The following is a 16,633-nucleotide window of genomic DNA, read 5'->3' on the forward strand; positions in this document are numbered from 1 at the left end:
TGGTCTGGCTGAATCAAGTAACAAGAATCTCATAACCATTATCAAGAAGATAATAGGAGATAATAAGAGATCATGGGATAGCAAAATCAAGTATGCTTTATGGGCAGATAGGATCACTAAAAAGAAAGCTACTGGTAAATCTCCCTTTGAATTAATTTATGGCTTGGATGTAACCTTACCTGTGCACCTGAAATTGCCAGCTTATCAGCTCCTTCAGCATTTTTCTACTAATAAAAATGTTGTTCAGAATAGAATAGATCAGATTGTGGAGTTAGATGAGGCTCGTAGGACAGCTTTTGATGCTATATGTAAAAATCAATCTAACATTAAAAAAAGCTTTGATAAATTCTCTCGATCTAGACCTTTGCAGGTGGGAGATATGGTACTTCTTTGGGATCACAAGAATGAAAAACCAAGAAAACATAAGAAATTTGATAGTTTGTGGCTGGGACCGTACATCATTCGAGATATAGCTGGACCAAACTCATTCCACTTGCGCAGATTGGATGGTGAACCACTTGATCTACCTGCAAATGGCCAAATGCTCAAACTGTTCTTCAAAGATGATATCTGATGCCATGGGGCATCCTTTGTATTGTATTTCTAACCCTACTCCTTGTCATTTCAACATTTTATTTCTGTTTTAGGATTAGAGTTACTTTCCTTGTTACTAGATAGTTAATAAATGAAGAGCTTATATCTTTCCTGTGCTTAATGTTATATGATGATTTTTGGATGGACGCTACTTATTCTTGGTTGTGTGTTGCATGGGTGCAGATTCTGGATTCTCACATTCCTACAGTGCAGCAACGTGTCCTCAAGTAGAGCCAGATGTTGACCACTACGTGTCAACTACCCATAACAGTACACCCCCTTTTTCCGCAAAAAGGATAGCGCTTGATCGTTGTGTCCATGCCATTTGACTTCCATCATCAGCCTGATCGTGTTATGTTGTAAACCCAGTCTGCATGTGTAAAATGTAAATAATCTTAGCAGATATGAGTCATGTATGTAAATTGCCTAGGTGGACCTAATTTTTTAGTGATAATCTACGTTCCGGAAGGTTTTTTGTCTCACCGATCCATGATCGGCAAAGTTTTCCTTCAGCCTAACCCCAAAGCCAGAATGAATTTGGTCATTAGAATCTTAAGGGAATCCTAGTGTGTTGGTCTGTTAAATTATGTTTGGTTGCAGAACTGGGTGGTCTATGAGGGTCTATGTCAAATGGGTTTTCCCCCTTGAGATGTAAAATTGTAAAAGTTGTGATGTAAAGTATCTTGAGGGTTAGAAAATGTTTTAATCCCCTCATAAGTCATAAGTCCTAGGTCCTAGGTGATCTTTCCAAAGGCTAAGTTCGAGGATCCAAAAATAAAAATTAAAAAAATCAAAATCAAAATAAAAAAATAGATAAAAATAATAATAAAATTAAAAAAAATAAATAAATTTAAAAAATAAATAAACTAAAAAATTAATAATAATAAAATAATAATAAGTCAAATTTTTGAGTAAATAAATGCAGAATTTTAATTTTTTAATATATTAAAATGCATTTAAAAATTCGATGGATGAGATTGAAAAAAATCTTGATCCTTTGTAATATCCCTAACCCGGAATATTCCCCAAACCCCAGCAAAAACTCCAACCAAATACATGCAAATGATATAATAACCCAGGAGTGACAAAATAACAGTGGAACAACATATAATAATGTAAACCGGAAATAAAAGCAAATACATAAGAAATGCAGCGAGAAATGCTAAGCCATTTTATTATACTGAGCAATAAGATGAGTACAAGAGGTGATTAGAGAGATGGCACCTCGACTTGCACAAGGCAAGTGAAGAAACACTCTCAAAATAACAAGGAATGGCATGTCTGCGTGGATGCTACTGGCTGCTCCCCTCCTCGGAAAATGCTGAAACTATGGAATCGGGCTCTACTCCAAAAACCCAGAAAAACCCAGAAAGCTCTCCTGGAATAGCTGACCCCCGAAAATCACACCCTTGGGGTTCTGCGCAGCTCTTTAATGCTCTGCGCTGCCACTGAAGAAGACCCCTCTAAACTCTGCCTGAAACTCTGCCAAAACTCCTCCAATAGGTAAGGGTTGGTCCCCTGCTCAATCACCCAACATAAATCCTCCTGCAGAAACCCCAGTCCAACACTACTGGCAGAAAGAACTGCGTCCCTCTCCCAGTGCTATGCAGTCCTCCAAAACGCTACTGAAACTACTGCTGGAATGCCGATAAAACTACTGCTGAAATACCAAAGGAAATACCTTGCCCGAGCAGGCACTCGAAGTCCCCCGGGACTAAGGGCGAGATCTCCGAACGAAGACACTCAGTGCACTAAACAGTGCTGCAGACTAGCTAAACAGCCAGCGTGCTCAGAAGTCGAAACAACCAGCTCAAAATGCACATAATTGAATGATCCAAAATGAGGGGGCTCCTCTCTATTTTATAGCCTCTGCCTCTCACAATCCCTAGGCTCACCTCCTCCTACATGATTCCCCTCTTGCCATGTGTTCTTCCCTCCTGCGCAGTCCCTCCATGTGTCTGCGTGGGCCCCATTTCTGCATCCCCCTTTGGCCCCCTTGGCTCCTCCTTAAGTCACAACGTTGTGCTACTAGGAAGTGACTTTTTATTCTTAAAGTGAGTTATGTCCCCCATCCTCACTTTTTATTTATAAATAACTATAGAAGGCAAAAATTGGGCAAAATCGAATATTCCAATTAGCCATGGCTAATTAGGAATATTACAGTCTCCCCCGGCAAAATGTTGCTTGTCCTCAAGCAACTGAAGTGATGGACGCTGCAAAATCTTCTCTCTCCCAAGTGGCATCCTCATCTGGCAAATTCTTCCACCTCACCGAGAATTGCCGAACCGTCCTACTCCGCAGCTGCCTCTCCCTGGTATCAATGATGGCCTCCGGCTGCAATACCAAATGCCCCTCGTCATCCATGGGTGGTAGCTCATCTGTCACTGTCACCTGTTGCCCCAGTGCCTTTTTAATATTAATTAAAACTAGGGACTCCATTAAAATTATTCATTATTTTAATATCTCCCAAACTGTTTAGAATCTACCCAAACCATTTCTGGTTATTGGAGATCTCGTGTGCTTTAGCCTCTGCCAATTTTCGTGGCTAGAGCACATCCGATGCTACCCCAAAATCAACACTCCATCTTAGCAAGGACTGTGCTCTAGTAATACTCTTCGCTGAGCACCACCCTGATCATCTGGCATCGGTTCTGGTGCTGATGCTAGGCCTACTGCCCAACATCCTCTGTATTGCTGCATTATGTACTGCTACCAATGGCCCTAACACTACCACTGCTGCATCTGTACGACAACCCCTCTCATCATGCTGCATCAGTTGCCCATAGCACTACCACTACTAACTGTTGCACTGCAACTCAGTTACTGAGAAGCAAGTAACTAATCTCCCAACTCTGACATCTCTATCAAGCTAGAGACACCCACGATGTTGAAACTCCTTCTGTCACTGACAAGTGCTCCCTCTCTGACCTCTGCTTTGTTGCAACAACTCCATGCACCTCGCAAGGCTGCCTCACGCTGTCATGGGACTCCTGCATTGTAGCTCCCTTTGTCGCTCCATCCGCATCCGTCTCTACTGACATCCGCCAGTACTGCTACACCTCTTAAGGGCTCCTGTAGCAAGGTATAATCTAAGAGGCTGGGTACCTCGAGGATCCTGCTCCTCATTGCCTGTAGTCTGTCTGACTACAGCTCGATGTCTCCCCACCTCTTCTCTCAAGGTGCATGAGCACTCATGGCATAGTCATCATTTGTCTCCACTTCCTTCTTCGCCCTTACTGGCGCAGCCTTGGTCTCGGAAGCCTCTCCCTTATTCTTCTTCCTTAGACACTAGCTCGCATAATGACCCAGTTCCCCACAGTGGAAGCATTTGACCTTGGAGAGGTCCTTCTTCTTCTATATCTCTTGCTTTCCCTCAGATGCTAGAGCAGCGTCCTCCTCTTCCTCCTTGATTCTGACCCCCTGGCCACTGCTTCCCGCCTTGGTCAACCTTCTGGTCTCTTCTTGGCGAAGAGCCGTCCACAATTCCTCCCAATCTGGAAGGGTCAACCTGCCCAGTATGCTCTGGACAAACACCTCCCAGTCTTCTGAGATTGCGTTTAGGGCTGTCCTCACCATTAATTCTTGATCTGGCGTGGCCCCTATGGAAGTCAGTTGATCTCGAATCTCCTTCAATCGACCGAGGAAGGTGTCGATCTGTTCTCCATTCTGCATCTGGTATGACCGCAGCTGATTTTCTAGTAGCATCTTCCTCTACACAGAAGTATGCTGATACAATCTCGTCAGGGCCTCCCACATCGCATTTGTCGTTTCCTTTTCGGCAATATGTGATAATACATGGTCCTTGACCCTGTCAAGGATGATGCTCTTGGGCCTCGCCATCGCCTCCTCGTACTTGTCGTTCTCAACCGGGTCAACTGGGATTGATATCGTCTTCAAGGCGAAGTGCTTGAGACGATTCCTGCCTAGAACGGACAAGATTCTAGTCTTCCAGACTACGAAGTTTGAGGCTCTGTCCAGTCTATCCTGGTCTCTTACCCTGTTCACTGCCATTTTGCTGCTCCTCTACTTCCCTCCTGGAAGTTCTCGGTGTGACTCCCTCTAAGCCTCGATTTCCCTCCTAGAAACCTCTCTACCAATGTCGAGATGCCCCCACTCCGATCGTTAGTGCAGCTGCACCACTGATCCGGATTTCTTGGCTAGAAATCCTCGGCAGCAACTCCCTCCTTCTTGGTCTTGCCCTGTTAGGTACTGTTCTGACTATAGTACCCCACCAGCTTCACTTTGCAACTTACCCACAGCCTCCTATCCCTCACCAAACTGAAGGTTAGAGCTTTTGGGCTCTGCGCAATCCCGGGACCAGCAAAATCTGCACATCCTGGCCACAGGCGTCAATCCTTCCTGACTAAGAAAGATGATCGGGCAATGCGTAGGTCAGGTTTGCTCCCTTTTGCCACTGCGTTGATCCTCCTCCCAATTCAAACTTGATGATGCAGGCACTGTGTCACCCCTTCTGTGTTGCTTCTCTGCTAGGAACAAATTTTGTCACTCGGGACAGTTGTTTATGCTACTGCTGCTCTGCTCGGCTGATGCCCTCAATTCTCCTGTGATCTGCAACCACCCTCTAATACCATGTTGGAATTTCTAAGTCTAACTGTTAGAAACCCTTCATGTACTTTTCTGATTTATTTCTGCCTAATTGTTTTGATTAATTAACAAGTTATTTACCATGTAAATACTGAATATAAATACAAGTACATGCTCAACATATTACAAATCATCAATTGAAGGAAACAAAACAAGCACACAAGTGACACCGTTGTTTTTGGACCAATGTCCCCAAAAAAACCCAATGCGGGAAAACAAGTGCAGCTATCAGAGGGTTTTAATTATTAAGCAGTTTCAGAATACAATCTGGGTACCAAAACCGGCTTGTTGTCACACAGAGTGTCACGACAACGCTCAGACCGGGGGCCGTCACCCTGATCCCCGATCTCTCCGTTTAAGCCTGTCTCCCGCGGCTAAGAGGGGTAGACCCTATGGGACAATGGATGACCAACTGTGGACCAGTTGGGTTGGGAGACACGAGAAAAAACAAGCACTTATTTGATTTTATTAAGTTAATAGACCAGTGCCTTGTAGAGTTAATGGTTGAATGATTATCTATCAAATGCTGCGGAAAGATGAACTCATTAACAATCATTTACCATCAGATAACTCAAGCAATGCAAGATATTCGATAAACGCACAATGCTTTAATAGTGATCCAGCAATTAAAACTCAATAACGATATTCCAGCAATTAAAATTCGAAGGATTAAATGCTTGAAATAACCACATAATTTCAAATGCTAACCAATTATCACTTTTACATAGCTAACTTCAAAATGAACATTAAGTGCATTTAGCTATAGGAAAACACCACAAAAGACACCAAAATGGTTTTTCAGTTTTTAGCTAAGCTTTTTCAATTTTATTTTTTTACCCAAAAATTAAACAAAAATAAATCTAAAAACTTAAGTAAAACTAAAATCTAATAAACTAAAAGAAACTCTTATTTCTTTTTATAATTTTATAATTTTTATATTTTTTATGATTTTAAAGTTTTAAATTCAAAATGAAACAAAACTAAAAAGAATAAAATCTAATCTAAAACTAACCTAATCTATAGAAACTAAAGGAACCTTTTTTATGCTTTTTATGATTTTTTATTATTTTTTTATTTTTATTATTATTTTTTATTTTTTTTGGATTTATTTTAAAATCAAAATCAAAAATGGAACAAAACTAAAATTAAATATATCTAAAGCTAAAACTAAAACCTAAGAATATTATTTCTTTCTCTTTTTTTTTTGATATTATTGAAATTTAAGAAATGAAACTAAACTTTAACTAAATCTAAAAAAAATGAAACCAAAAAATTAAAAACTAGAACCTTTTATGATTTTTTTATTTTATTATTTTTTTTTATGATTTTTAAGATTTTTTTAAAAAGTGAAACAAAACATAAAATCTAAGTCTAATCTAAATTAAACTAACACCAAATCCATATACACTAGATATAAAATCTAAAAACTTTAAATCTAAAACCTGAAAAAGAAAACCTTTTTTATGATTTTGTTATTTTTAAATTTTTATGATATTTTTTTTTATTTTATTTTTTTTAAGAGTAAAATTAAAACAAAACTAAAACTCTAATAAGACTAAAATCTGGTCTAACTTAAATCTAAAGTCTTTTTTTTTAATATGAAAATTAACCCAAATTATTATATATATACATTACCCTAATTAAAATAAACTTAAAACTAAAACTTTAATAAAATTTTAAATAGAACAAAAAAATCGTGCTCTAATTAAAATGAAGTCTTAATAAAATAAAATCAAACCTATGCTACGACTTACCATAAGCATGTTGAGTTTTATGTCTGCATTTATTGCTGTTGTGTTTGCATGTGCAGTCGACGGCAAGGGAGAATGGGTGCGGATGGCGGAAAGGAGCAGCGATTGGATGAGGAGGAGCTGAAAGGAGCTGGACGCGGCAAAGGAGGGATAGCACACAGGGTTGAGGGGCGATGAATCTATTGCAGGTTTGGACGGCAGAACGAGAGCAGCACGTGAGGAGAAAGATGGAGCCGCAGACTAGCAGGCAAGAGGGCTCGATGGAGCTGAGTTTGCAGACAAGGATTACAGGTTTCAGCGTGGAGGAAATATGTTGTACGCAGATGGTTGTGAAGAGTGCAGCGATATAGCTGACAAAGGAGGGCAGAACGCAGGTCAATGAGGAAGGGAGAGCACTTAACACAGAGCGCAAGGAAGGAAAAATCTGCACGAAGACTGGGTAAGGTAGCGTGGGCCAATTTGAGAGCCAGGGATTGGGAAAATAGATTGTAGCTTGGGAAGGATGCAGGAGTGCAACGTGGATCTGAAGACTGCACAGATGGAGAAGACTATCACGTCCCTTAAAACCCCTCACGCTAGCCAAATATATGACAGCAGAATCAAATGCGTTGAAGCGTTTGTAGGTTCTAATAGCAGCAGAGAGGATGCAAGAGATCTCACGCAGGTGGAGTTGGCTAGAAAATGCAGGTTGGAGCTGCGTAATTTGGAGAAGCGTGGTTTTGGCTGAAGATTTGATTTGAAAATTGGATTGGCAGCTGCGGAAAGATGGATCAGAAAACCCTCCAGACTCTCTAGTAAATTTTAAATCACCCTGCATTCAGATTTGTCTGATGGAAGCTCTGAATTTTTTCTCAAAACCTGTACCTGCAACCTGTAATGGAAAAAAGAAACAGAAAACCCAGAGGTAAAATGTGCCAGAAAACAAAACTGAAAACCCTGCATGCATTCATAAAAAAAAATTCAGATGATAAGCCCGGAATTAAAACTAGCTGGGCTCTTTCAGAAAATGCAATCCGGGAGTTGGCTAGTTCAGCCGAGAACTTCCCCGAACGCCCGGTAAACTCAAAACTAAGATTTCCTGCACAGCTTAAAATCAACCATTAACATAGAGGGAGAAAACAATAGTGAAATCTAGATCAAATGGAGATACCTACTATTATATTTCAGAATATAAACTATCATTCAACCCCCAGAGATTAGACAAGATACCTGTGCCTGAATCAATCTTCATCAAGCTATTATCAATGACTGAAAATAAAATTATGCAGAAAAAAATAAAATATCTTACAACATTTTCAGAAAAGTAACACCAGCAAGATTTTTAACCCCAAAGTCTTTCTTTATTGCACAAAAAATGACCACAAGAGAGCTTTCTTTAGCACCAAACTCTCAGATCAAATCTGATCTCAAATGACCCCTAGCACCCTATTTAAAGGAAAATTTTCCAACAGCTAGTTTGAGTGATCCATGTCAAACTAATCTCGACCGTCGATGAAGATCAAGATTTCTTTTAATCTCATCTGTCGAATTTTTAAATGCATTTTAATATATTAAACAATTAAAATTCTACATTTATTTACTCAAAAATTTGACTTATTATTATTTTATTTTATTTTTCAAATTTTTATTTATTATATATATATTTTTTTAATTTTATTATTATTTTTATCTATTTTTTAATTAATTAGTTTTTTTAATTTTTATTTTTGGATCCTCGAACTTAGCCTTTGGAAAAATCCCCTAAGACATAGGACTTAGGACTTATGAGGGGATTAAAACATTTTCTAACCCTCAAGACACTTTACATCATGACTTTTACAATTTTACATCTCAAAAGGGAAAACCCATTTGACATAGACCCTCATAGACCACCCAGTTCTGCGACCAAATATAATCTAGCAGATCAACACACTAGGATTCGTCTAAGATTCTAATGACAAAATTCATTCCGGCTTTGGAGTTAGGCTGAAGGAAAACTCTGCCGATCATGGATCGGTGAGACAAAAAACCTTCCGGAACGTAGATTATCACTAGAAAATTAGGTCCACCTAGGCAATTTACATACATGACACAACTCTGCTAAGATTATTTACAATTCACATATGCAGGCTGGGTTTACAAAACAATATGATCAGGCTGATGATGATAGGCACGGACACGTTGCTCAAGTGCTATCCCTTTTGCAAAAAAAGGGGGTGTACTGCTAATGAGTAGTTGACACATAGTGGTCAACATCTGGCTCCACTTGGGGACACGTTGCTGCACTATAGGAATGTGAGAATCCAGAATCTACATCCATGCAACACACAACAAATTATAAGTAGAGTCCATCCAAAAAAAATCATCATATAACATTAAGCACATGAAAGATATAAGCTCTTCATTTATTAACTATCTAGAAAAGCAAATCTAATCCTAAAATAGAAATGGAAATGTTGAAAAAACAAGGAGTAAGGTTAGAAATACAGGGGATGCCCCATGGCATCAGATGTGTTCAATATAGTGTATACTGAGCATTTGCCTACTTTCAGGCAAATCTGTCGGCTGCTTGTCGGATGTACCATGTCCAATTCTGCAGATGGTAGGACATTTTCCTATCCGAAAATCAAGTTGCTCGCGGCCGTCTGATGCATCAAATCTTCTTCTCATTTTCTTCCTCTTGCGCTTTTTCTTCATGGCAGGCTGTATCACTGATGACGTGGAACTTTCTGCTTCAAAGTTCTTACATGAAGTATGTAAGATGTGCGTGACATGTCTTTCTTCATCCTACATCTGCCCTGTCAAGATGATGGACCAATCTCACAGGTGTCATGAGTTATAACTTGATCTTCAATGACTAGTGGACTAACCGTGTGAGCATCAACCTGATTATTAATTTCCTTTTTATCCAGGTCATCTTTAATTATCCACTTTTCAATGGAACAAAAGACCTCATAATATGATGGAGCTTGCTGTAACAGATAAGGGGGCTCCTGATCTATTGACGTTCGCTGGTTTCTCTCATCCTTTGACCATTGTTGAAACTTCTGAACCTGTATTTTAATGGCATCTATCTGACTAGAGTGTTCAACCATTATAGCACTGATTTGCCTGGCATGGTCTTCTTCCATATCTTTTATTACTTTATCGTTCTTTTCCTTTATGGTCATCAAGCAATACTGCATAGAGTTTATCTCTTCCTTATGATTTGCTTGCATGGCGACCAACTGATTATTATGATAGAACGTCATGATAGTCATTTCTTCATCCATAGTTAATAACTTGTTTTGCATAGAATTAATTTCCCTATCATGATTAGCTTTCATCGTCGTCATATTTTCCTCTAAGCCTGACAACTTGCTTTGCATAAAACTAATTTGTGTGTCATGATTAATCTTCATGGCCTCAATTTCCTTAGTATGCTGATTTTGCATGATCTCCATCTCCCTATTACGTTTTTCCAGGTGGGTGCATAAAGTTCTCACATCATTGGCATAATATGTTTGATTGATCTCCATATTTTTTACCAGCAGCATTAGTTCTTGTATAATTTGTCTTTGATCTTCCTTTTCATTGTCGTTTGTCCCTGTTTTTCCACTATCATGAATTTGATCTACAATGGTATAGGTGGATTGCACATTCTGCTATGAAGAATTGTCTTGGAATCTTTCACCAACAACTGGACCTTTTATAAGATTACCTTCATTCTGTTGCACAATTTTAGGGGCACAAGGCGAGCTATCTGGATAACCATATCTATCTTTAAAAGCATTGACAATGTCTTGTAAAGAAGTGAAAGAATCTTCAGGACACTTATTAAACCAATTCAAAGCATCACCCTCTAAAGAAAAGACAAAAAGACGCATTTTGACATCTTCGTGATTATACTGAGGGGGTCTACAATATATGATCATTATACGAGTAAACAAGCCTAGATGTCTTTTTACAGCGACTGAATCACCACTCGAGAACACAGGTAATTTAGAAATGGCCACTTCCGGAATATCATGGAGATCATCAGTAAAATGACATGGTTTAAACGAATAATCCATGATGAATAATGAGGGACCAAATGGATGATAGAAAGAGATCTCTGCTCAAGAAAATCAAGACATGAAAGAAGTGGAGTCGCCACTTGAACAATGAATCTAATTCTAGGATCCAAAAATCAACCAACAAGCAGATATGAGGAAGGCTTCCTGTTTGGGAAAAAATAAAAGAAATGGAATGGAGTCGCCACCCAAACAAGAAATGAATCGAAGAGTAGTTGTTGATATGACGAAAGATAAGGTGATGAAAAAGATCCAAATGATGCCTAAAAATGTAATGAATGGCAGAAAATATGAGATGATGCCAAAAAGTGTTTGCGTTGCCGAGCCAGATGAAAAGATAAGAAATGAGAAGGATGATTGTCGTTGAAACGCCGAGAATAAAATGTCCCCGGCAACGGCACCAAAAAATGTTGGCATTGTCGGAAAAAATAATAAAGATGAAAGAAAAAATAATAAAGATGAGGAGAATGAAGATAAAATGTCGTTGAAGCACCGAGAACAAAATGTCCCCGGCAACGGCGCCAAAAAATGTTGTCGCACAGAGTGTCACGACAACGCTCAGACCGGGGGCTGTCACCCTGATCCCCTATCTCTCCGTTTAAGCCTGTCTCCCGCGGCTAAGGGGGGTAGACCCTATGGGACAATGGATGACCAACTATGGACCAGTTGGGTTGGGAGACACGAGAGAAAACAAGCACTTATTTGATTTTATTAAGTTAATAGACCAGTGCCTTGTAGAGTTAATGGCTGAATGATTATCTATCAAATGCTGCAGAAAGATGAACTCATTAACAATCATTTACCATCAGATAACTCAAGCAATGCAAGATATTCGATAAACGCACAATGCTTTAATAGTGATCCAGCAATTAAAACTCAATAACAATATTCCAGCAATTAAAATTCGAAGGATTAAATGCTTGAAATAACCACATAATTTCAAATGCTAACCAATTATCACTTTTACATAGATAACTTCAAAATGAACATTAAGTGCATTTAGCTATAGGAAAACACCATAAAAGACACCAAAATGATTTTTCACTTTTTAGCTAGCTTTTTCAAAAAAAAAAAATTTACCCAAAAATTAAACAAAAATAAATCTAAAAACTTAAATAAAATTAAAATCTAATAAACTAAAAGAAACTCTTATTTCTTTTTATAATTTTATAATTTTATAATTTTTATATTTTTTATGATTTTAAAGTTTTAAATTCAAAATGAAACAAAACTAAAAAGAATAAAATCTAATCTAAAACCAACATAATCTATAGAAACTAAAGGAACCTTTTTTATGCTTTTTATGATTTTTTATTATTTTTTTATTTTTATTATTATTTTTTTATTTTTTTTATTTTTTGGATTTATTTTAAAATCAAAATCAAAAATGGAACAAAACTAAAATTAAATATATCTAAAGCTAAAACTAAAACCTAAGAATATTATTTCTTTCTTTTTTTTTTGATATTATTGAAATTTAAAAAATTAAACTAAACTTTAACTAAATCTAAAAAAATGAAACCAAAAAATTAAAAACTAAAACCTTTTATGATTTTTTTATTTTTTTATTTTTTTTATGATTTTTAAGATTTTAAAAATGAAACAAAACATAAAATCTAAGTCTAATCTAAATTAAACTAACACCAAATCCATATACACAAGATATAAAATCTAAAAACTTTAAATCTAAAACCTGAAAAAGAAAACCTTTTTTATGATTTTGTTTTAAATTTTTATGATATTTTTTTTTTTAAAGTAAAATTAAAACAAAACTAAAACTCTAATAAGACTAAAATCTAGTCTAGCTTAAATCTAAAGTCTTTTTTTTTTATATGAAAATTAACCCAAAATATTATATATATACATTACCCTAATTAAAATAAACTTAAAACTAAAACTTTAATAAAATTTTAAATAGAACAAAAAAATCGTGCTCTAATTAAAATGAAGTCTTAATAAAATAAAATCAAACCTATGCTACGACTTACCATAAGCACGTTGAGTTTTATGTCTACGTTTATTGCTGTTGTGTTTGCATGTGCAGTCGACGGCAAGGGAGAACGGGTGCGGATGGCGGAAAGGAGCAGCGATTGGATGAGGAGGAGCTGAAAGGAGCTGGACACAGCAAAGGAGGGATAGCACGCAGGGTTGAGGGGCGATGAATCTGTTGCAGGTTTGGACGGCAGAAGGAGAGCAGCACGTGAGGAGAAAGATGGAGCCGCAGACTAGCAGGCAAGAGGGCTCGATGGAGCTGAGTTCGCAGACAAGGATTACAGGTTTCAGCGTGGAGGAAATAGTAGATGGTCGTGAAGAGTGCAGCGATATAGCTGACAAAAGAGGGCAGAACGCAGGTCAATGATGAAGGTAGAGCACTTAGCGGAGAGTGCAAGGAAGGAAAAATGCGCACGAAGGCTGGGTAAGGTAGCGTGGGCCAATTTGAGAACCAGGGATTGGGAAAATAGATTGCAGCTTGGGAAGGATGCAGGAGTGCAACGTGGATCTGAAGACTGCACAGATGGAGGAGACTATCACGTCCCTCAAAACCCCTCACGCTGGCCAAATATATGACAGCAAAATCAAATGCGTTGAAGCGTTTGTAGGTTCTGATAGCAACAGAGAGGACGCAGGGGATCTCATGTAGGTTGGAGCTGCGTAATTTGGAGAACCGTGGTTTTGGCTGAAGATTTGATTTGCAAATTGGATTTGCAGCTACGGAAAGATGGATCAAAAAACCCTCCAGGCTCTCCAGTAAATTTTAAATCACCCTGCATTCAGATTTGTCTGATGGAAGCTCTGAATTTTTTCTCAAAACCTGTACCTACAACCTGTAATGGAAAAAAGAAACAGAAAACCCAGAAGTAAAATGTGCCAGAAAACAAAACTGAAAACCCTAACTAAATAATTACAATGTTTACAGATTTTCGACTCTTAAGTAGCCAGATTTCTCAATAATCAGAGTGATATTATCAGAATTTAATTTTAATGTGAGATACTTCAAAAACCCCTGCATGCATTCATAAAAAAAATTCAAATGATAAGCCCGGAATTAAAACTAGCTAGGCTCTTTCGGAAAATGCAATCCGGGAGTCGGCTGGTTCAGCCAAGAACTTCCCCGAACGCCCGGTAAACTCAAAACTAAGATTTCCTGCACAGCTTAAAATCAACCATTAACATAGAGGGAGAAAACAATAGTGAAATCTAGATCAAATGGAGATACCTGCCATTATATTTCAGAATCTAAACTATCATTCAAACCCCAGAAATCAGACAAGAGACCTGTGCCTGAATCAATCTTCATCAAGCTATTATCAATGACTGAAAATAAAATTATGCAGAAAAAAATAAAAGATTTTACAACATTTTCAGAAGAGTAACACTAGCAAGATTTTTAACCCCAAAGTCTTTCTTTATTGCACAAAAAATGACTACAAGAGAGCTTTCTTTAATACCAGACTCTCAGATCAAATTTGATCTCAAATGGCCCCTAGCACCCTATTTAAAGGAAAAATTCCCAACAGCTAGTTCGAGTGATCCATGTCAAACTAATCTCGACCGTCGATGAGGATCAAGATTTCTTTTAATCTCATCCGTCGAATTTTTAAATGCATTTTAATATATTAAACAATTAAAATTATGCATTTATTTACTCAAAAATTTGACTTCTTATTATTTTATTATTTTATTTTATTTTTCAAATTTTTATTTATTTTTTATTTATTATATTTTTTTTTATTTTATTATTATTTTTATCTATTTTTTAATTAATTAATTTTTTTAATTTTTATTTTTGGATCCTCGAACTTAGCCTTTGGAAAAATCAGGACTAGGACTTAGGACCTTATGAGGGGATTAAAACATCCTTTCTCTTTGTGGACTAGTACCAGGAAGGAGGCTTAACAGCAGGATACAGACATTTGGTTTACCATTTTGTGGTCCAAGTGAACCAGTTTACCTTGCTTATTTTGGTTTTGTTTGGATATTCACGTATATAAGGGAATCATCTTCAAAATAATACCTAGAACCCCATACTCTACCCTTGAAACTTCCATACTTTGTTGGACCATACTTGAACCTCAGAATATTACCTATCCTTTGGTGGGGACGGGAACCTCAGAACTACAGAAGACCAATATTGATCAAACTTTATGGGGACGGCCATATCACTCTATTTGCTCCATTACCCCGAATATCGCACAAAATAACTACGCTATTTGACGCATCAAGCATTGATTACGCCAATTACGGACCCGGACGATCTAGAGAAACAGCAAAAGAGCGTCATCGAGCTCTATAGTCACAAGTTAGTGAGTTATCTTGCCTTTTACTGCAAAAGCCATAACTCCCGCAAAACCAAGGAGTTACTGAGACATAAAATGCTAACAAAAAATATCTAGCCGCTATCCGGCATTTAGAGGTGCCCTTTAGGAAACTGCTTTGAAGGAAATTTCACCGGGAGCAACACAAGTTTCTGAAAGGCCCTCACCATCGGAATCATAGGAAAGACTAGCCAGCTGACATAGACCAAAAAACCAGATCAACACACTCGTCTAAGATTCTAATGACAAAATTCATTCCGGCTTTGAGGCTGATCTATCGATCATAGGTGAAAATTCCAGAATGTCACTACCACCTAGGCAATTTACATACATGACACAACTCTGCTAAGATTATTTACAATTCACACATGCAGACTGGGTTTACAAAACAATATGATCGGGCTGATGATGATAGGCACGGACACGTTGCTCAAGCGCTATCCCTTTTGCAAAAAAAGGGGGTGTAGTGCTAATGAGTAGTTGACACATAGTGGTCAACACGGCTCACCCAACAGAGAATAATCTCAACAGTAGTACCTCTCAGTCGGAGACAGATGTTCTGGCTAAAACCCCGGATAAACACTCTGACAGCTCCCAGCGCCAATCTACCCCACGAAAACCCCAGTGTCAGCCTCTAGGGACTGCGTCAGCCCTTTCTGGCCCAGTGTCACCCTAGCTCGCTCTGCTTCAGGCTCTGGAGGCACTGCGTCAGCCCTTAGAGCCTCTATGTCACCCACGCTGGCTCTTTGACGCACTGTGCAGCTCCTGGCTATCTTTGTGTGAGCCCTGGATAGCTTTCCGTGAACCTCTAGCTGGCTCTGCGTCCCTCTCTCCCGACTTCTCCACTGATCCTCCTAGTATTATCCCTGCCTCTCTGCTTTTGTATTCACTGCCCCTCAGCTGTAACTCAAATCACTCTTTCGAATTCCTCAGCAAACCCTGGCCCAGAAAATTGGAATCTTGATCAACTTAGTGTGTTCTCCAAGTGACCTTCAAGCCTCCTCTTATATTTTTCTTGTTGACAATTCAACAGTCGAGATTAAGTTCCTAATCAACGGCTAAGGTTAACTCTGGCTTGATTCATGACTTTTGGACCCTTCTATCACAGTTTTATATTACTTTACATTAATATTTTATTTTCCCTAAGTTTAGACTTAGGGACTCCATTAAAAATATTAATTATTTTAACATCCCCCAAACTGTTTAGAATCTGCCCAAACCATTTCTGAGTATTGGAGATCTCATGTGCTTTAGCCTTTCCACCAATTTTCGTGGCTAGAGCACATCTGATGCTACCCCAAATCAACATTGGATGGCTAAGTCCCTTGTAGGAACG

General features: G+C 38.2%; 1 protein-coding gene across 5 annotated transcripts in view; it reads right to left on the reverse strand.

The window, feature by feature from the left end:
* LOC149139312 (proline iminopeptidase-like) overlaps positions 1 to 16,633 on the reverse strand; it is a 392,388-nt gene that overhangs the window by 216,824 nt on the left and 158,931 nt on the right. The window lies entirely within an intron of this gene.

This window comes from Pinus tabuliformis, chromosome X (assembly GCF_031772625.1).
Source record: "Pinus tabuliformis cultivar Carrire ecotype Pingquan chromosome X, CPIR1, whole genome shotgun sequence".
In the NCBI taxonomy this organism is placed as follows: Eukaryota; Viridiplantae; Streptophyta; class Pinopsida; order Pinales; family Pinaceae; genus Pinus; species Pinus tabuliformis.